Source organism: Canis aureus, chromosome 27 (genome assembly GCF_053574225.1).
Source record: "Canis aureus isolate CA01 chromosome 27, VMU_Caureus_v.1.0, whole genome shotgun sequence".
In the NCBI taxonomy this organism is placed as follows: domain Eukaryota; kingdom Metazoa; phylum Chordata; class Mammalia; order Carnivora; family Canidae; genus Canis; species Canis aureus.
The window spans coordinates 47,173,111-47,194,220 of NC_135637.1; the positions used below are offsets into that span (position 1 = coordinate 47,173,111).

General features: G+C 41.6%; 1 long non-coding RNA gene across 1 annotated transcript; it reads right to left on the minus strand.

The window, feature by feature from the left end:
- Nucleotides 1-5,016: 5,016 nt before the first annotated feature.
- Nucleotides 5,017-21,001, minus strand: LOC144299415 (uncharacterized). The gene is made up of 3 exons (XR_013366157.1): nt 20,816-21,001; nt 19,767-19,866; nt 5,017-6,415 (listed from the first exon to the last, which is right to left on the minus strand). It is a non-coding gene; the product is annotated as an uncharacterized LOC144299415 (long non-coding RNA).
- Between the last annotated feature and the right edge of the window lie 109 nt (nt 21,002-21,110).

Sequence of the window (21,110 nt, forward strand, 5' to 3'; positions counted from 1 at the left end):
AAAATACATAGATTGGCATGAGATGCTCTAACTGCTATACACAGTGAAACGCATGCTAACATAACAACAGGATGCTATGTGGATGTTCCAGATTACCGCAGAAATATTTCTGGATTTCTAACTGACGTGGATACTCAAGATGGTGCTTTAAGCAATCCCTCTCTTTCCTTTTGTGACTGGTTAAAACTCCTGGACTTCAGGAAAGTTGTGGTCAACTATCAAAGGTCTTATGCAGGCTTCTCTTTCTCATAATATTATTAATCTAATTTTGTTGTCATTTCCATTGTCTCCCTGCCTGGTGCCAAGACTTTCCCAGACATGACTTCCAACTACTCAGGGAGGCTCATGTGTGTTTTCCATGTGGGATCCAACTGCCTCTCTCATTCCCAACTCCCCGATATGGTTCCTGACTGACACACAGTGACGCACAGGCAGGGACCTCTCTTTGCCCCTGTTCAGCAGGAAGAAGGTACAGAAGATGAGAACTCCCGCCTTCAACAACTTCAATGATTTAAGGGTCAGAATTTTTCAGGGGGAAATGATGAGGGAGCAGAAGGCCTCTGAGGACCAAGCCCAGGCTGACATTCCACAAACTCCCACTCCCAGGTGGGATGCCTGTGATGTTCCCCAGCCTAAAGCCAAGGGAAGGGACAACAAATACTTGTGTGAATCTTGACAGATTGTCTTCATTCAGCCAGCCTTCCCTTCCCCCAAGCTCGGTGGGGGTCTGAGACCACAAGGGCTCCTCAGATGTTTTCTGAGCTTGCCTTGTACTTTTTCTACATGTGCCTGCAGGCTTCTAAATTCCTCAGCACATAGAAGTGCTTTGAAATTCCCTAATGTCTCCAGGAAATCCTCCCAGGCTCTTCTTCTCTGGCTTTAGGATGGGCTGGGAAACATCTCAAGGACAGCCCCAAGCAGTTGCAAGTTGTCCCCTCCACTTCCAAAGCTCCCAGCAGCACCTGCACTTTTCCAGCCCGGATGAGGTCTGAGTTAGTGAAACAGAAACAGGTGCCTGTGTGGGAACTTCCGGTGAGAGCAAACAAGGCCACCGTGTGTGCACAAGGCAGGCTCTGCTCCTAGAACCAGGGCCAGCGTTCCCATTGGGCTCTCCATCCAGCTGGGGGGACAGGCTGGGGGCACATGGAAACATCACGGAACTTTCCTACCAGCTCGAAGTTGCCTTTTTCTGAATCCAGCAGTAATTAGCTTGGTTGCCGTAAACTTTGTCTCCTAGACTTTTGACAAAGTTGGCTATGACAGTTTCTGGATACTTTTCAACGTTTTTGTATTTTTTGTATTGGTTTAAGGGAAGTAGGAGCTGCCTTTTCTGTCATTTTTCTGATGTCACTGACATCTTTTTTTTTTTTTTTGAAAGGCAAAATTTTATGCCCAAATCATTTATTATTGTATGGTAAAAAAAAAAAAAAAAATCTGTGAAGTCATCTGTTTCCAGGGATATTAAAATGGAAATACACATTTTCCACCCTGTTCAGGGCCATAAAAATAAAAGATAATAGTTACCAATCGTGCCCAAGTAACCTCAGAATTTTGCAATATTGACAGCCTTTAAAAATTCAGACTCTTTCTATTACCCTTGTATGTCATGTTAGCCTTAAGAAGGGAATCATTTATCACAAGTATCTTATCATAAAAATCAAGACAGAAGTATGAAATAGTAACAAATATGTGATGACAAACATGTTCGAGTATGAACTGGCACGTGGGCACATGTACCCTGTTTATACCCAAGGTCAACCCTTGTGGCGAGGAGCAAATACCCAGCACGTGCACACCTGCCTTCAGGAAACTGTCTTCACTGGGTATATACAGAGTATGATGTGAGTTATGCTCAGCACTAACTGGGAAGATAGGATTTTGATCCCCTCGTTAATACATTTGAGAACAACATGGCTTTTGAATTACCAGCATTCTCTCATCATGGGCCCAAGGTTTGGATCTGCTAATGGATATTGGAGAATATTTCATCTTGGTCTGGCCACTCTCCTCCCTTTCTGAGAGAGGGGACGAGGAGGCCCGGACAGGTAGCCTGGAAATCGATGGTGACGGTTTGGGCAGGAAGAGCTGCACCCTGCCCTCTCTCGGGGTGTCCCAGGCAGGGGTGCTGGCCAGGCCCAGGGGGGCCTCAAGAGCTGCCCTGGCCTCTGCACGTGCTGTGACATCAGAGAGGTGAGACTGGCCCAGGCGACACACGACGTTCCCGTTTGTCTTCATGAGGCAATAGCTTATAGTTTTTACACCTCCAAGAAAGCTGGAGGTGTTGGCCAAGAAGGAGCAAGAGGGTGGGAGAAAGAGAGAAGATGTGTGGCATTGTCTTGGGTCATGACAGGAGGGACTGTGGAGGAGTGACTGTGAGGACCAGGCCGGAGACTGTGGAGCTTGGGCATGCACTACCTCAGGCAGACGCCCACAGATGGTCAGGTGAGCCCACCTGACAGCCCAGCCACAGTGAGTGACAATGATGGGACAGTCAGTGACGGGTTTACATGTCACTAAACAAAATCCAGCACATACATCAAAGATACTGTCTGGCCTTGGCAGAAGAGGCACTTCGCAACAATTGACAGCCAAACTGTGGAAGGAGCCTCGGTGTCCAACGAAAGATGAATGGATAAAGAAGATGTGGTTTATGTATACAATGGAATATTACTCAGCTATTAGAAATGACAAATACCCACCATTTGCTTCAACGTGGATGGAACTGGAGGGTATTATGCTGAGTGAAGTAAGTCAGTCGGAGAAGGACAAACATTATATGTTCTCATTCATTTGGGGAATATAAATAATAGTGAAAGGGAAAATAAGGGAAGGGAGAAGAAATGTGTGGGAAATATCAGAAAGGGAGACAGAACGTAAAGACTGCTAACTCTGGGAAACGAACTAGGGGTGGTAGAAGGGGAGGAGGGCGGGGGGTGGGAGTGAATGGGTGACGGGCACTGGGTGTTATTGTGTATGTTAGTAAATTGAACACCAATAAAAAAAAAAAGAAAAAAAAAAAAAGAAAAAGAATATTTCTTTTGCACACCTGGGTACACGCTTTATAAAAGTAAAACATTCTGGACTAGAAGAAATCTTAAAGCTTGGATTTAGCCCATAAAGGAGCCCAAGCCTGGTGAGGTCAGGAGACTTCACAGACCTCCTCAGGGAGTTAGCGACCCCCGGGCCTAGTGTCCTGTCCCCACTTCACACTGTCCTCTGTAAGCTGCACCACAATCATCGGTTCACAGAGAGGCCTGGCAGCAGCTGTGAAGACACTGCCCCAGCTCACCAGCTTTCTCCTCGCTTCCAGACTGTTCAGAACGTGCCATCTGGGTATTAGAAGCCATGTCTAGTTCCAGGCTTGCCAGAGGCAAGGAAGAGGACACATTGGTATCATCATGACTCAAAACAAGCAGTTAAGATCACTTTTGAATATTTTATCATCAACCTGTCTAATGGATACTTTTAAATTGGGTAGAAAGTCAATCTAGAATAACTGTGACTTAAATCTGAAATGACAAATGTACTTGGCAAAAATGCAAATTGCAACTAGAAAGCAATCAGACCAGATATTTTTCCAGACACTTGTTAAAAAAAAATATTTTTTATATAAATGCTTTCATACATGCCATTTCAAAGTTTTATTATTAGACTGTTTCTTGCAGGTAAGAGTGAATAAAACCCTTTCCTGTCCTTCTGATTATTTGTTACAATTGTGTAACTTTGTACAGAATTGTACAATTCTGCATAAGCAGAAGTATGAGCATATGCAAAATCTTATAAATTTTGTGCATTTTTTTGTATTTTATATCATACTAATTTTGATAATTTTTCTGATCTAATAACCTTCATTTCCTAACTTCAAGTCTGACTTTTTTCCTACTTTTAAGCTTTACGTGTTTCACATGTGGCTCCTTCTAAGCCATTCTTTCCTAAAATTGATAAATGGATATTTTATCTTATGTAGTCAATAATACTTAATTTAGTTTTCTTTTGGCATATTTCTAGAAGTCGCCTATTCATTCTACTAACCACAGGAACCATAAGTAACAGTGAATAAAAATCAGCTCATGCAAATAATTTTTATACCCATCAGGACATTTGATACTCAAAACAATCTAGTAAGGTGGAAATCATTGAAAAAATAAGAATAACAGTAGTTAACATCAGAGTATTATTGACAGGTGAGTTTATTTATCATTCTCAATTAAAGATGATTTAAAAAATTGGGGGGACTTTAAATTGCCAAGGTCAGATAGCTGATATCCCATACATATTTCAACTCAAGTGTTAACAGAGAATATTATTTTAGAATAAACGCATCTTCAACATAAACTTAAGAAAAATACTTAATGAATATAAAGTGATAATGAAAAAATTCAAGGTGACATTCTTCAATCATGAGTAGAGGGAAAAAACCTGAGTTAGCAGTATTGCCCAGAAGATGTGCGTCCACTTCTCTGATCATGCCAAGAGGCCACCACAGGCTTTGAGAGTGATGTGGTGGTAGGAGATGCTCACGAGGAAAATGAAGTCATAAAGCCTGTCCTGGGAGTACTGTTCTGAAAAAGGCAGCTATGTGCTTAGATAGACAGCTGCGAGGGCCCAGTGGTTAGATTCGAGGATATTTAACCTCTCTACATCTGAACTTTGAAAGAAGCGTGTATTGGGATCCTGCTTTGGGGTAAGATGCAGCAGGGTGCAGTATCCCAAAGTTGCCCTGCAGAACACAAATGCACAACAAAAATAAATCTTATTTTAACGACACTGGAGAGCTGTAAATGCAGCAAGGATCCAATGCACTAAATTCAGGAAAGGAAAGAGCCCTTCCAGGCACTTCCTGTCACTTTCCCTCCTTTATTTTTATTCATAAGATTTATCACTGCCCACATTACACAGGGCAGACACTTACTTGAAACCCTTACAGCCAAATATCTTTGAGAATTCAGGCGTTTTCTACCTTAGAAAAGCAATACAGTGCATATATTCTACTTTTATTGTGTGCCCCACAGGACGAGGGGCAGCAACCCCAGATCAAGCGCATTAATATTTCTGTAACTAAGATATGACTATTCACTGTAATTGTGAGGAATAAAGATTATAGATGGCCTTTTGTTGACTTAGGCCAGGAGAAGCCAGATGAATTATGCAAAAGTTTTGGTCTTCTGGGGTTTTTTATTTCAGAATTGTGCCATAGAGAGCATGGAGCATGATATTTTTATCGTTGTCATTAAATGTCCATCTGTCCCACTAAATAAATGCATGTCCTGTGGGGACAGGGACCTTTCGAATGTGAACTGTGTAGCCCAGATTCTATGACAGCCCATGACTCGTGAGAAGCTCTTAGTACATGAATAGATGACACTTTGCAAAAGGGACGCCCAGGAAACTAACAAAAAATGGAGCTGCTTTGTCAACCACAAAACAAATCTGAGTGCTTTTCATTTCTTCATCAGTATTGAGTCATGAGTAACAAGACTTTTCAGCTCAGCAGATTTGGGTATCTTGAAAAGTTACAGTCCTCCTTTATATTGAGACATGAACAACTCAAATGCTTGATGTAGATGGAGCCTGGAGAATCATGGCAAAATAACGTCTCTAACATTTCCTACTAAAAAGAGGGAAGTAATTTCCTTGTGAAGATGATCTCTATAAGAGCTCTTCACTTAAAATGCACCAATTCTTCCCGAAGAATGGTGGTTTATAAACAGGATTCTATCAACTGTTTATGTAGTAAAATTACAAGGAATAGGGGTCATCCCAAAACAGAAATATGTACTAACAGCACATTCAGCAAGAGAAAATTGGATGAATATAAGATTCACATTGTATCCATTAAAAGACATTTCTTAATACAAAATATCTCAGCTTTTCATTCTATTGCAATCTTCCTGTTAAATTAGATCCTGAGAGGTCACAGAACTTATGCCTAAATCACACGGCACTGGAAAGTGGAAAAGCTATAGGAGTCAATTTTTTAAATAAACATAAATGAGCAAAATTTATAAAAATGCACCAATCAACGAGTCTTCATTTTACCTTCTGGGAGTGTATAAAGTCTGTTGCCAAGATACACAGATGAAGATAATGCCCGTGACGTTGTCCCCGAGTTTGCAGCACATGTTTTTCTCTTCTTAAGCAGGCAAAAATGATACAAGAACGTCAACTGCCACAAAAGCACATTTTTCTGGTAATAAGAACTGAGACAGGAAGAGAGCCAGTCTGAGCTGGTAAAGAAGTTGGGGCTTGAACAGAACTGTCACTGCTGCTCAGGGCTTGGTCAGTGGGAGCCATAGAAGGAAGTCTCCTGAGGAAGAGAAAGCATGTGCAGATGTACCACCAGCAAGCCCAGCATGACAGAAGGCAGAGGCCTAAGCCAAAAACAGCACTCAGCTCTGGTTTCTGGTGTGTCCACCTAGGGAAGGACAATACCAGAGGTTAAGCATTTACATCTCCCAGACCTTTCCCAGGTTTTGTCACAGTGCTTTGCATGTACTTACGCCCTTGCTGGATGAGCAGCCTGTAACTGAACAACCCTACTGTATATTCTCTTTGCCAACATAGCCTTCTTCTGACCACACTGATTTGGGGGATAATCAGTAGAAGAAGAAATGCAAGATAGCCTTGAAACAGTATTTAAATAGCATCATCCCTATGAAAAAGGCATCTGATCCCGTCCACATTTACAAACGTAATGCAGCGTTTGCTGTATACTGCTCTACGTACACATCATGTTGCTTAGAAAACCCAAGACCCAAGCAGAAAGCACATGATGGGAAGGCGGCAACGCAGTGAATGTGGCCTCTGGAAGTTGACCAGTAGGAGTCCCAGAAAGGCATTACTGAATTAGTAATCATAAGCAAATGACCTGATTTCTCAAAGCCTCAATGTATCTTACATGACAATTATAAATAAATCCAATGAAGCACTCAGGACAGAGTCTGGCCTATAGTTTGAGTTCAACGTGTGTCAGCTGTTGGTATTATCACTACGAATCGGCTTTCCTGCTATTTTTTTTTAAGATTTTATTTATTTATTCATGAGAGACACAGAGAGAGAGAGACAGACAGAGACACAGGCAGAGGAGAGGGAGAAGCAGGCTCCATGCAGGGAGCCCGACGTGGGACTCGATCCCAGGTCTCCGGGATCAGGCCCTGGGTTGAAGGTGGCACTAAACTGCTGAGCCACCAGGGCTGCCCTCCTGCTGAATATTGTTCAATACTTTGTAACAATTTCTAAATATTTTAAGTTTAATTAGCGACATTAAAATAATAGAATTTACTAATTGGAATTGGAATCGTCTTGTCATTTTAATAATTCATACAGTCTTATATAAGTTTCTACTTCATAACAAAAATTATTTTCAAATGTCACATCCGTTATCCTACTATGCAGGAATGAACTCACCTTTTTTACTCCTTATCTTAGAGCATGCTACATGAGGTCACCAATGTGCAAAGCAGCTCCTTCCCCGGGCAGCCCTTGCAAAACAACACACCTGCTTCAGAAACATCAATGCCAGCAACAGACCTCAGGAATTGCAGTTATTTTACAAGAAATGGGTAGCTTGAAGAAATGAGAGGTAATGAAGGTGGCTGCAAAGACTCATCTTATTTTGCAGCCAATGAAATTGCTTAAGTGTCAAGTCTGGATGTTTCTCTATTAATAAACATTTCCAATTACTGAGGAATTTGGGTATTGGCTTCAATTTGACCTTTATAGTAGAAACGCATATAGCTTCCAGGACTTGACAATAATGACAACTTCTAGAACTTCAACACGGATTTCTTAGGATCCTCATTTTGACACCATGATACGTAGGACATGTCTTGCCCAGTGGGAAGGAAACATCTTTCAGATAGAAAGCCGTTTCAGCTGCCAGAACAAAGTATGTCTCACCCTAGCAGCAGCCCTGTATGCCTCTCCTGCTCTGGACTGCTCGAAGGGGAACATAAGTGTCATGTATCCCATATTTTGAGGGAAAATCCCAACCACACACACCAAACCTTCTGACAATAAATCCATCAGTTCTCATGCACTATAATACTAAATTGAAATGAAATTTTCATTATAAGATACCAAAATCACATTATTTTCTACTCCCTAATATTAACCCACAAGTCTGCCGCAAGAATTATGTGAGGATTTTTGCTCATGGTTGTGAAGAGAAGTGGGACTTATGTGTGTGGAATTCTAGGTTTCTATGACCTTTAATTATTGTTAAATATGTTGAGAATAAACACAAATTATTATTTGTGGACTTTCCTTAATCTGTATCTAACAGTTACCTTCTATGTCACTTACTACTGCAAACTGTTGAGAGATTTCCTCTTAGTTAACCTTGACTCTATCAGCATCATCTATAAGAAAAAAAAATAGTAACTAACTATAGGCATTAATATATTTCTTATTGGATTTATACTGTTAGTCCCTTTCCAAAAAAGGCTCTGAGGAAGCTAGCCTTTAAACAATTCCTTTCAATTTATAGAACAGCTTCATACGACTTTTTTCTTAGATGGTCACAACAGCCCTATGAATGAATTTCTTATTATTGTGAGAAATTTGTGATTGGAAAAATGTCTTGGAGTGGTCAAGTGGCTGGTCCAAGATCATATGGTCTCCAAATTCCACAGCCAGAACTCCAGTCAGGGTTGGCTTAATCTGGAGGCTGTACTGGATGCTTTCCACTCCACCATACCCCTCCACACATTGGAGATTAGATCTTTCCTATGTAATTAAGCTTGAGTCCATCACCAGGGACTCAGAATTACCAAGAATTTAAGAACATGCTAAATTTCTAATCATCCTACAAGCCTTAGACCTTACTTTGTCCCAAGTAACAAAGTCATCACCGGACAGCTGGCACCAAACTCTTCCAACACAGCAGCAAAACCTGCTCTTGAATCAGTCAGAAGCCCTTATGATCCTGGCTTGGGACATGGTGACCAATATATCCAAGCAGAGCTAGTAGACTTCTACAATCTCAAATTCTTCGTCTAGTACATTTGGATATGAATCTGATTGCTTCCAGCTTTGTCAGCTATGTTAGTAGAATCATTCATGACTTTAAAATCCCCCAAATAGTATGGAAGGCCAGTTCCAGGGAAATATAGTGTATTGTCTAACAATAGCAACCAAGACTGGGATTGATGAGTACAATGAGGTGCAAGAAACTCTGGATCATTCCAGAGAAGTTTCAGATAACTTGTGTTCTTTGATTTGTCATGATTCAGGGCTCAGAACTCCCGCACAATATAGAGTCTACACTCTTTATTAAAATATAGATCACATGGATTTAGTTTAGAGGAAACTATGCTTACTCGGATAATGAACCAGTATATAAAACAACAGGATCATGAGCCAGTTTCTTGAGGATAACTTATAACTGGAAATAAATCAATTAGGGGAAATAGAACAAGATAAAATGCAATCTCAGGAGATATCTTGTTGTAATTGAAACCTAAGTCATTTTACCATGTCTAGATCTTTCTACTGTTAAGCAGTCTTCAAATATGTCTCCTCATCTAAAAGCTTCCATTGAAAAAAATCTATGTGGGTCTACATGTCAGACAGATTTGGATTCAAAGCAGAATTTCCTAATTTCTCAGTTTGCAGAAGTTACCTAACATCACAGGATCTCCACTTCTCATCTGAAAATAAGAATTAATGTTTGTGGTTTTTAATATTATTCTATTTGTCATCTCTAGCCCATAGAAAAAAATCAAAAGTATAAGTTAGGCTATAATTTCAAGTATGAAAGTGTTACAAGACTCTGATATCTTGATATGTGGTGTCCTCAGACCACTAGAACTATGATGTCCATTTTCAGTTTTTTTCTAAATCTGTAAAATAAGAGTCTCTACAGTTTGTAGAGAGTTGACTAATGTTCCTAAAAGTTGGCCAGCTCCAAGAAAATGTGATGTTTGTGAATAAGTTTTTGGAGATCCTCTCTTTACCTTTCAAGGGGTGTTGTACCCTGTGGGCTAATCCCCAAATGCCCCTCACCTCATGTGCCATTGTGGAGCTATAAAGACCAGAAGGGATGAGTAATGCAGTGTCAACACTTCAAAGCCTGGATGGAGGGAACATCTTTATATATGACAAGTGGTATGGCTATACACAGATGGCTTAGTCCTAAGTACCCTCCAGGGTCCACACATTTCACAATAATCTTTTCAAAGTAATTGCTGCCACTTGAGTAGTACCCTCAGAAAATTACCACGTTGTCAATTTATTCTCTAGCTTTTGAAATTCCGTCTCCCATTTCCCTAAGGTAACAGACTCTAATGTCTTAAATCTCCAAACATGGGAAGATACATTTGCATTATATATTACATTAATATTTTCTTCACTCCCTTAGCTTATTTTTTAGAAAGTAAGTGTAGACTTTGGGTTCATATTAATGGAGTTTATGATTAATTATTTTCTACCTCATTAGGTTTTCTTTTTATTGGCAAAATGGACGTCAATGTTGAAGGAGGTCTAGTAGGGTAGAGAATTTTTACACCCGTGTGCCACAAAGTATCCTCTTTATAACTTCCTAGAAAAAGGGAACTATTTTCCTATAATGTTGAGGTTGCCTGCTTCTTTTTCAAAATCAAATTTTGTCTTAGTGTGCAGTTTGCATGTTTATCACTCAAGCACTTGATATAGGTTTTTAAAATAGTATGCACAGAATAGCTACTTAATGCATTGTTCTGTAGCACTGCCATGCTTAGCATATGGAAGGTGGTATCTGATTATTATTTTTTATTGTATTTTTATCATTGTGGGAAAGAAAGACCTCTGGTCTTTTCAGCACTGCTCCTAAACTGCAGGGATAGCAGGGTATTATTTACACTTAAGCTTTATCCCTGAAATATCTAATAAAATAAAGGAGTTCATTTGATCCTGAAAAATGTCAAATTATTAATGTCATTTTTATTCAATGTATGTAACAAATATTTGTTGTGTCTATCATTAGTTAACTTACCCTTGAACTAGAATTTGTATTTGTTTACTCTCTTTTCAAGCTGGATCACTCAATTTTTTTTCATGAGAATCCATCTCCACAACTAGGAAGGTACTTACTGGTAAAAAGTGTAAAGGGAAAAACAGCTTCTGTGAAATGACTGGATCACCAGGAGATGTGTGGCCATTAATTCAGCCCGGAGACATCCTTCAGTAAGTCAGAAACCAGATAGCTAACCAACCAGGATCATGCAGACCAGAGACACTTATTCTCAGTTTCTCCACAGTTCAGCTTGTGTTACTGGGAAGTATGAAGGGCTATCAGGCAAATCTTTTGTTAGAGATGATGTAAACAAATAATGCTTATTTTCTTGTTCCAAAAGAATCATTTCCTCACAAACAGAGCTTACTATTAAATATACTACACAGGGGTGATGGGTGGCTCAGTCAGCTAAGCATCCCAACTCTTGACTTCCACTCAGGTCATGACCTCAGGGTTGTGAGACCGAGCCCAGTGTCAGACTCTGTGCTCTGTTCAGCACAGTCTGCTTGAGATTCTCTCTCTCCATCTCCCTCTGCCCCTGCTCATGCTATGCTCTCTCTCTTCAAATAAATAAATAAGTAAAATCTTAAAATACAGTGGATAGTAACCTGAAATATAACTCCACATAAACTCTTAATAAGCTCATTGTACCAAATGCAGGTGCTAATATCCCTCCCTTTCAATCCATCAAAAAAAATATTATCCTATGAGTACACAGTTTGCACTAAAATTTTATATTAAGTTATGTTGGATATTCATATATGAAAGGAAAGGACTAATGATAAGAAACTGAGGAGTGTATAAAACTAGCCAAATCAGGGACACCTGGGTGGCTTAGCAGTTAAGCATCTGCCATCAGCTCAGGGCATGATCCTGGAGTCCCAGGATTGAGTCCCACATTGGGCTCCCTGCATGGAGCCTGCTTCTCCCTCTGCCTATATCTCTACCTCTCTCTCTCTCTCTCTCTGCCTCTATCTCTCTCTCTCTGTCTCTCATGAATAAATACATAAAATCTTAAAAAAAAAAAAACTAGCCAAATCAGATAAGCCAGAGATATCTCTCATGGGAATATAGAACAAAAAAATACTTGTGTATTTGAGTCATAAGAGCAGAAAAGAGCATTCATGAGCATTTATTTATCCTTGATGTTACTTGGGGACAAGGCAATTATGTCTCCACCATCATTAGCTGGAGTATGTACAGAGCAAAGAGGAATGCCCTGTTCTCATGTTTTAGTACAGTTTATCCAGAAGACTGGAATACTCCACTCAAAATGAATCATCCTTTAATGCAAAACCAATCCTAGGAAAATTAACAGGACAACCAGAAATGTGCTATTCCAAAGACATTGCCCAAAGGCCTGCAACATAGTACATTTTCACTTTTGTTTGTAGAATGGTCATATGACAGTCAACGAAGAAAGCACCAAAGAATTGCAAATACACAAATATGAGTTAGTCACAAGTTTAATGAAGGGCTATCCAAGAAATCATATATGGCAAGTAAGCATCCCAGTTAAGGGATAAGAATGTGATAATAGCAGTACTTTATACACATTTCATTTATCCCTCCCGACCACCCCATGAACCAATATTCTCACCCAATCTCAGAGATGAGAACACTGAGCTTTCATAAGGTTGTGGATTTGTCCAAACTTACAGAGAATGCATAATGCAGTCACCATGGTACACTGAATCACAATAGCAACAAAAGCAAGGGCATATAACAAATTCAGAGAGATCAAGTCAACCCTTTAATGACTTTTGAAATGACTAATACTAATGCCAAGAGGCACCTGGGTGAAGCAGTCGGTTGAGCATCCTGCTCTTGGTTTCAGTTGTGATCTCAGGGTTATGAGATCAAGACCCCACATTGGGCTCTGTGCTCAATGCACAGTCTGCATAAGATGCTCTCCTGCTCCTCTCCACTGCATGGCCTGCACGTGGGTGTGTACCCTCTCTCTAAAATAAATAAATAAAATCTGAACAAAAACTGCCAACTACCCTTTTTTATATGGAACTGACCACAGCTCTTCCATAGTGGACAATGATACTAAAGATCAATAGATTTAAAACTCATAATTAAGTATAATATTTTAGCAATTTTTTGACTTTGGTGGAAACAGAAACAACTTCTCTCCTAAGAAATATTAGAGACATCCACATAAACACAATTTATGACAAACCATAGTACTTCTTTATAAATGTAATAATTTTTGATTTACTGACCATAAGTACTATATTACATTTGTGTGTTATTTTGTTTAGTTACCATGTGTTTTACTTTTTTTAAGTGCCATGCTTACAAGTGCCATATTATACTCACAGGGGCAGTGTACCTTAGTGGTTAAGATTAAAATAAAAAAAAAAAAAGATTAAAATCAGATTATCTGGACTCTACTAATTTCCAGCTGTGTATCCCTTAAAAAAAAGTCCTTGATTTCTCCATACGTGTTTCCCCTTTTATAAATGAAGAAAATAATAATAATTACTCCATAGAATTGTTGAAAGGATTATATAACTTAACACATGTAAGGTACTTAGCATAGGATGTAGCCTATATTAAGGACTCAGTAAATTTTTGTAATTATCATAATTATTACCCAATCTAAATATAAGTAAGCTACATTATGATGGAGTTCTATTCTGTTTCTAAAACGTAAGTGGATTCACTAGCATTAAATAATATCGGTTATTAAAAAATAGAAGATTAGTGCATCTACAATGTACCCAAACTGGAAGTATATGTCTTGTGCATCTTTGCACATGGCATTTCTTACTGAAATCGAATCCCTGAACTTCTTTCCAATCACATAAGAAATAGTGCAGGGTATATATTAACCAATTTGTGAATTCTATCCTGATTTATTTGGGTCACACTCACCAAACAAATGCTTCTTCTCTGCTTAACCTGAGTCACATTACACAGTGTATGGAAAGTGTTGGAGTGCATATTTTCATGTCATCTGTTGGATTCATTACATAATATTTTAACACCCAAACTATACTCTCTAGTTCACAAAACATCACAGTTGAAACCATGTCAGGGAGTCAGATGGAAGAACTTTTCTCCCTTGGACTGGTTCACAGGAGCTAGCCCGGCAAGTCAGTTAATTTCTGTAGCACACATGCATGGTCTCTACAGGCTCCTCATTGGCCATAACTCATGAGCAAATGTACATTAGCTCATTGGCTGCTCTGAGGGGTTAAATTCAGAGTATTTTCACTCAGAATAAATTTTTGGCACAGTGTAGAAAAACAATTGGGTAAGACAGAGTTTTACCTGGGGTGCCTGGGTGGCTCTGTTGGTTGAGCATCTGACTCTTGGTTTCAGCTCAGCAACTGATCTCGGGGTCATGAGTTCCAGACGCACATGGGCTCCATGCTCAGTGCAGTCTGCTTTGGAATCTTCCTCCCTCCTCCTCCCCCTTGGTCCCTCTCCCCACTTTCAGTTTTACCTGACACAATTTACAGAAAAAGTGAAACTTAATGATACTGAAAATCAAGCTTGTTTCGTGTCTTAGAGTAGGCTGGTGAGTCTGAAGAGGGATGCCCAGATGGCTTTTAACTGACCCCAGCCCTGCCCTCTTGGATCTGCCCCCAGCACCTGGGAGGACTTGCACAGTCAAAAGATCACTTCAGAAAAGACTTGTTTTAGCCCTCACCTCATTGTGGGGTCCCGCACATGGTTACGAGCCCTCCTGAGTATAATATTTGACCTCTTCTCAGGCAGAAATGACTAGTATTTTGCTGGGGAGAGTAATGAATCAATACTTATGGCACTGACCCCCTTTGCCATGTCCTTCCTCATCCCTGTCCTCAAGCTCCTGCTCAGACTTGTCATCAGCACACAGCAAAAGCACTGTGGAGTAATTATCCTGTCAGGGAGCAAACACAATTTTCTGTGGATGCAATCTCAGTCTCTACATGCAATGAAGAAAGGCTGAGAAGGCAAAGCTCCTGTTGATTAAGATAAAGATGTGATGATGGCTTGTTTCTCCAGGGTAACATGTAGAGTCACTACAAATGAAGACCATTAGTGGTCACTACAAATGCAGTCATTAGTGGTCAAAGGTAAGCTGCACAGAACTGAATGCCAGGGAAATCAAGCCCATTTTTATTAATTTCCTTACCTTTTTCCCACTAAATATTATTATTAAGCTGCCAACAAGAAATCAACTTACTGTTTGATATTTCCACATTTAAATTCACCAGGAGGGAGAGAACACACACACACACACACACACACACACACACACACACACAAATAAGGCTGTGTATTAACAGAAGGAAGGTGGCCAAAGGGAGAAGTAGACACTTTTGGGAGCCTGGACAATGTTGCTTCAGGAGGAAATTACGTCAGAAAAATGTAAATGCGAAAACATGTCTTAAGTCATCAGTAGATGAAATGCGGTTGATTATATAAAATTGAGAACTAAATATACTTAAAATTATGATTCTATTGATGTCAAAAACCAGATTCTTGAAGAAAGTGATTGAAATGAAGTTGGATGAAAATCCATTTTTAAGGACTTTTTTTTAAACCCATCAGATCAAATAAGAGTGAATGTTTGAGAAGGGATAATTTTCCTCACAAGGAAGGGACTAATTGTCCTCATAGGTTTTCCTAAATATACACACTTTAGGTGTCTTTTCGGACAATATTTAGCTCACGAAGTTGATTTTATACTTAGAAATTATTTAGCAAGAGGGCCCCTTGCTGGCTCAGCGGATGAGCATCTGTCTTCAGCCCAGGGTGTGATCCTGGGGTCCTGGGATCAAGTCCCACAACAGGCTCCCTGCATGGAGCCTGCTTCTCTCTCTGCCTGTGTCTCTACCTCTGTGTGTGTGTGTGTGTGTCTCATGAAGAAATAAATAAAATCTTTAAAGAAAAAAGAAAGAAATTATTTAGCAAGTTACATTTATTTATTTATTTATTTATTTATTTTTTATTGGTGTTCAATTTACCAACATACAGAATAAAACCCAGTGCTCATCCTGTCAAGTGCCCCCCTCAGTGCCCATCACCCATTCACCCCTACCCCCCGCCCTAGTCCCCTTCCACCACCCCTAGTTCGTTTCCCAGAGTTAGGAGTCTTTATGTTCCGTCTCCCTCTCTGATATTTCCCACACATTTCTTCTCCCTTCCCTTATATACCCTTTCACTATTATTTATATTCCCCAAATGAATGAGAACATACACTGTTTGTCCTTCTCCTATTGACTCACTTCACTCAGCATAATACCCTCCAGTTCCATCCAGGTTGAAGCAAATGGTGGGTATTTGTCATTTCTAATGGCTGAGGAATATTCCATTGTATACATAAACCACATCTTCTTATCCATTCATCTTTCATTGGACACAGAGGCTCCTTCCACAGTTTGGCTATTGTGGACATTGCTGCTAGAAACATCGGGTGCAGGTGTCCCGGCGTTTCATTGCATCTGAATCTTTGGGGTAAATCCCCAACAGTGCAATTGCTGGGTCGTAGGGCAGGTCTATTCTTAACTCTTTGAGGAACCTCCACACAGTTTTCCAGAGTGGCTGCACCAGTTCACATTCCCACCAACAGTGCAAGAGGGTTCCCTTTTCTCTGCATCCTCTCCAACATTTGTGGTTTCCTGCCTTGTTAATTTTCCCCATTCTCACTGGTGTGAGGTGGTATCTCATTGTGGTTTTGATTAGTTTTTCCCTGATGGCAAGTGATGCAGAACATTTTCTCATGTGCTTGTTGGCCATGTCTATGTCTTCCTCTGTGAGATTTCTGTTCCTGTCTTTTGCCCATTTCATGATTGGATTGGTTGTTTCTTTGGTGTTGAGTTTAATAAGTTCTTTATAGATCTTGGAAACTAGCCCTTTATCTGATACGTCATTTGCAAAAATCTTCTCCCATTCTGTAGGTTGTCTTTTAGTTTTGTGGACTGTATCCTTTGCTGTGCAAAAGCTTCTGATCTTGATGAAGTCCCAATAGTTCATTTTTGCTTTTGTTTCTTTTGCCTTCGTGGATGTATCTTGCAAGAAGTTACTGTAGCTGAGTTCAAAAAGGGTGTTGCCTGTGTTCTCCTCTAGGATTTTGATGGAATCTTATCTCACATTTAGATCTTTCATCCATTTTGAGTTTATCTTTGTGTATGGTGCAAGAGAGTGGTCTAGTTTCATTCTTCTGCATGTGGATGTCCAATTTTCCCAGCACCATTTATTGAAGAGACTGTCTTTCTTCCAGTGGATAGTCTTTCCTCCTTGATCGAATATTAGTTGACCATAAATTCAGGGTCCACTTCTGGGCTCTCTATTCTGTTCCATTGATCTATGTGTCGGTTTCTGTGCCAGTATCACACTGTCTTGATGACCACAGCTTTGTAGTACAACCTGAAATCTGGGATTTTGATGTCCCCAGATATGGTTTTCTTTTTTAAAATTCCCCTGGCTATTTGGGGTCTTTTCTGATTCCACACAAATCTTAAAATAATTTGTTCTAACTCTCTGAAGAAAGTCCATGGTATTTGATAGGGATTGCATGAAACGTGTATATTGCCCTGGGTAACATTGACATTTTCACAATATTAATTCTGCCAATCCATGAGCATGGAATATTTTTCCATCTCTTTGTGTCTTCCTCAATTTCTTTCAGAAGTCTTCTATAGTTTTTAGGGTATAGGTCCTTTACCTCTTTGGTTAGGTTTATTCCTAGGTATCTTATGCTTTTGGGTGCAATTGTAAATGGGATTGACTCCTTAATTTCTCTTTTTTCAGTCACATTGTTAGTGTATAGAAATGCCATTGATTTCTGGGCATTGATTTTGTATCCTGCCACGCTACCGAATTGCTGTATGAGTTCTAGCAATCTTGGGGTGGAGTCTTTTGGGTTTTATATGTAGAGTATCATGTCATTGGTGAAGAGGCAGAGTTTGACTTCTTCTTGCCAATTTGAATGCCTTTAATGTCTTTTTGTTGTCTGATTGCTGAGGCTAGGACTTCCAGTACTATGTTGAATAGCAGTGGTGAGAGTGGACATCCCTGTCTTGTTCCTGATCTTAGGGGAAAGGCTCCCAGTGCTTCCCCATTGAGAATGATATTTGCTGTGGGCTTTTCGTAGATGGCTTTTAAGATGTCGAGGAATGTTCCCTCTAGCCCTACACTCTGAATAGTTTTGATCAGGAATGGATGCTGTATTTTGTCAAATGCTTTCTCTGCATCTAATGAGAGGATCATATGGTTCTTGGTTTTTCTCTTGCTGATATGATGAATCACATTGATTGTTTTACGAGTGTTGAACCAGCCTTGTGTCCCGGGGATAAATCCTACATGGTCATGGTGAATAATTGTCTTAATGTACTGTTGGATCCGATTGGCTAGTATCTCTTGAGAATGTTTGCATCCAGGTTCATCAGGGATATTGGTCTGTAATTTCCTTTTTGGTGGGGTCTTTGTCTGGTTTTGGAATTAAGGTGATGCTGGCCTCATAGAACAAGTTTGGAAGTACTCCATCTCTTTCTATCTTTCCAAACAGGTTTAGTAGAATAGGTATGGTATCCACCTCATTAACCCTCGTCGTTAGGCCTTCTAGTTTGGATTGCATCTCATTCAGTTGATTTTTAATTTCTGCCTGATTGGATCTAAATTCTGCAGTCATGAAGTCTCTTGAGTCCTTTATGCTTTTTTCTAGAGCCACCAGTAGCTGTATAATAGTGCTTCTGAATTGGCTTTCTGACATTGAATTGTAATCCAGATTTTGTAACTCTGTGGGAGAGAGGACTGTTTCTGATTCTTTCTTTTGAGGTGAGGTTTTCCTTCTAGTCATTTTGCTCAGTGCAGAGTGGCCAAAAACAAGTTATATTGGGAAAAGGAGAAAAAGAGAGAGAAAGAAGGAAAGAAAAGAGAAAAAGAAAAAAGAAAAAAGGAAAAAAAACGAGAAGAAAAAGAGAAAAAAAAGAAAGGAAAAAAAAGGGTGGGGGAAGCAATCAGAAATCAAAAACAAACAAACAAACAAACAAAAAAACCCACGGGGGAGTATCTTCTGATTCTGTATACTTTAAGTCCCTTGACTTCCCCTGGAACTTGTCCTTCTAGCTGGTCTTCTGGGGGAGGGGCCTGTTGTGATTTTCAGGTGTTAGCACTTGGGGGAGCTGCTCTGCCCCCTGCCTGGTGCAGGACTCAGTGGGGGTTGTTTACCCCGTGAGGCCCCAGGAGGAACAACCACAGTGGCTGCTCTGGAAACCTGGATTCAGCCCCCGCAGTAACTACGGTGCTCTCTGTCTGCAGGGCCTGGAGGCTCTGGGGGGCGGGGCCGCTGCTCTGCTCAGCTCGGGGCAGGAGCATCCTTGCTATCCTGGGCCCTCCCGGCCTCTGCCTGTCCTGGGGGGAGCCCGGATCCTGGGCTGTGTCCGGTGCCCTGTGCTCCCGGTCTGCGCTGTTGGATTCGCGCTCCCGGCCGTGCAGCCCCCTCCGCAGAGCCGCCGCCCGAGCCCCTCCGAGCTGCTCCGGGTCCCGCCGTGCGCGCTGCGGCCCTTACGGAGCTCGGGGCACTCTCCTGGGCGCGCAGGTGTCTTGTTAGTGTCCCAGGGAGCCCGAGGGCATCTCCGCCCTCCTGGGGTCCTGCTCCTACTCCCTGCGGGTGCCCTTCCGCCAGGGAAGGTTGGTGCAGCTCCTGCTTCTCCCGGACGGAGCTTTCCTGTCCTGGGGGCACTCGGCCCGGCCTTACCCCGGCTCCTCGCGGGGCCCTCCCCTTTGGAGGCCTTTTGTTTCTTTATTTCTTTTTCTCCCTCCTTCCTACCTTGAGAGAATCGGGAACTCTTCTCACTGTAGCATTCCAGCTGGTCTCTCTTTCAATCTCAGGCCGAATTCGTAGATTTTCAGGATGATTTGAAGGTTATCTAGGTAATTTGGTGGGGACAGGTGATTTGGGGACCCTACTCTTCCGCCATCTTGCCCCTCCTCCCTTTGTATCTTTAAATAAAAACTGTGTGCACACACGTGTGTGATGAACTACAGCTTATGTTTGCTTGTGAACCCCTCAGACCTACCTATTCTAGAGTAAGTGTGTAATTAACATTTACTGTTGGTCCTTCCACACTTTGCTCTCCTATTTCCCAACCATTTCCAACTGTTAGCATGGCTATGCTTCGCTCAAACCTCTCAGATGGCAGTAATCATGACAAGTGCTTACATAGGACATGTTTTGTGACAAACATTCCTCTACATGACATATATATTTCGCTTAATCCTCACAACCATCATATGAAACGGATACTATTATCATCTCTATTTTACAGATGGAAAATAAATCTCTCATTTTACAGAGAAGTCAGGAAACTTGCCCAAAGTCATGCACCCAGCCGATGGCAGAGGGAGGACTTGAACCCTGAGGTCTGAGCCCGTTCTACATAATTACTCTCCTGGCCCTGTCACCAGCTCATTCTCTTTAGCTGTGACCAATAGTTTTTAATTTTGATTATTTGAACTTATTTTCATTTTCAAAAATTCCTTGACGATTCAAATCCCAATCCTCTGAAAAGATTTTCTCAATCAAATAAATGTATAAAGTACAAAGCAGGGGTGCCCGAGTGGCTCAGTTGGTGAAGCATCTACCTTCAGCGAGATCACGATCTCAGGTTCCTGGGGTGGAGCCCAGTGTCGGTCTCCTAGTTCAGTGGGGCGTCGGCTTCTCCCTTTGCCCCTCCCACTGTTTGTAATCTCCCTCTCTCTCTCTCTTCTCTCTATGTGAATATGCATATATATATAAATATCAGAGGCCCCGAAGGGGTTGCCGGCGCGGCCCCTCAAGCTCAGGCCGCAGTCTCCGCCCCGCGGCCCCACACTCACGTCACCCAGGTGGAGGGCGTTGACCTGGGCCTGGACCAAGGGCGGCTGCGGGGACCCAGGCTGTGCGTGCGCTTCCCTCTCCGGCGCCTGGCGGGGAGGTGCGGCGCGAACCCGGCGGGCGCGGCCGTCAGCAGCGGGAAGCGGCCTCCCCAGGGCGGCCACGGCCCCACTCGCGGCCCCACACGCGGCCCCACACGGGCCGTCGCTCCCCACCGCGCGCCAGGGCGGCCCGGCCCCCTGCGTCTCCCGGCGGGCCTTGCGGCGGCGGCCTCCGCGCGAGGGGCCCCGAGGCCGC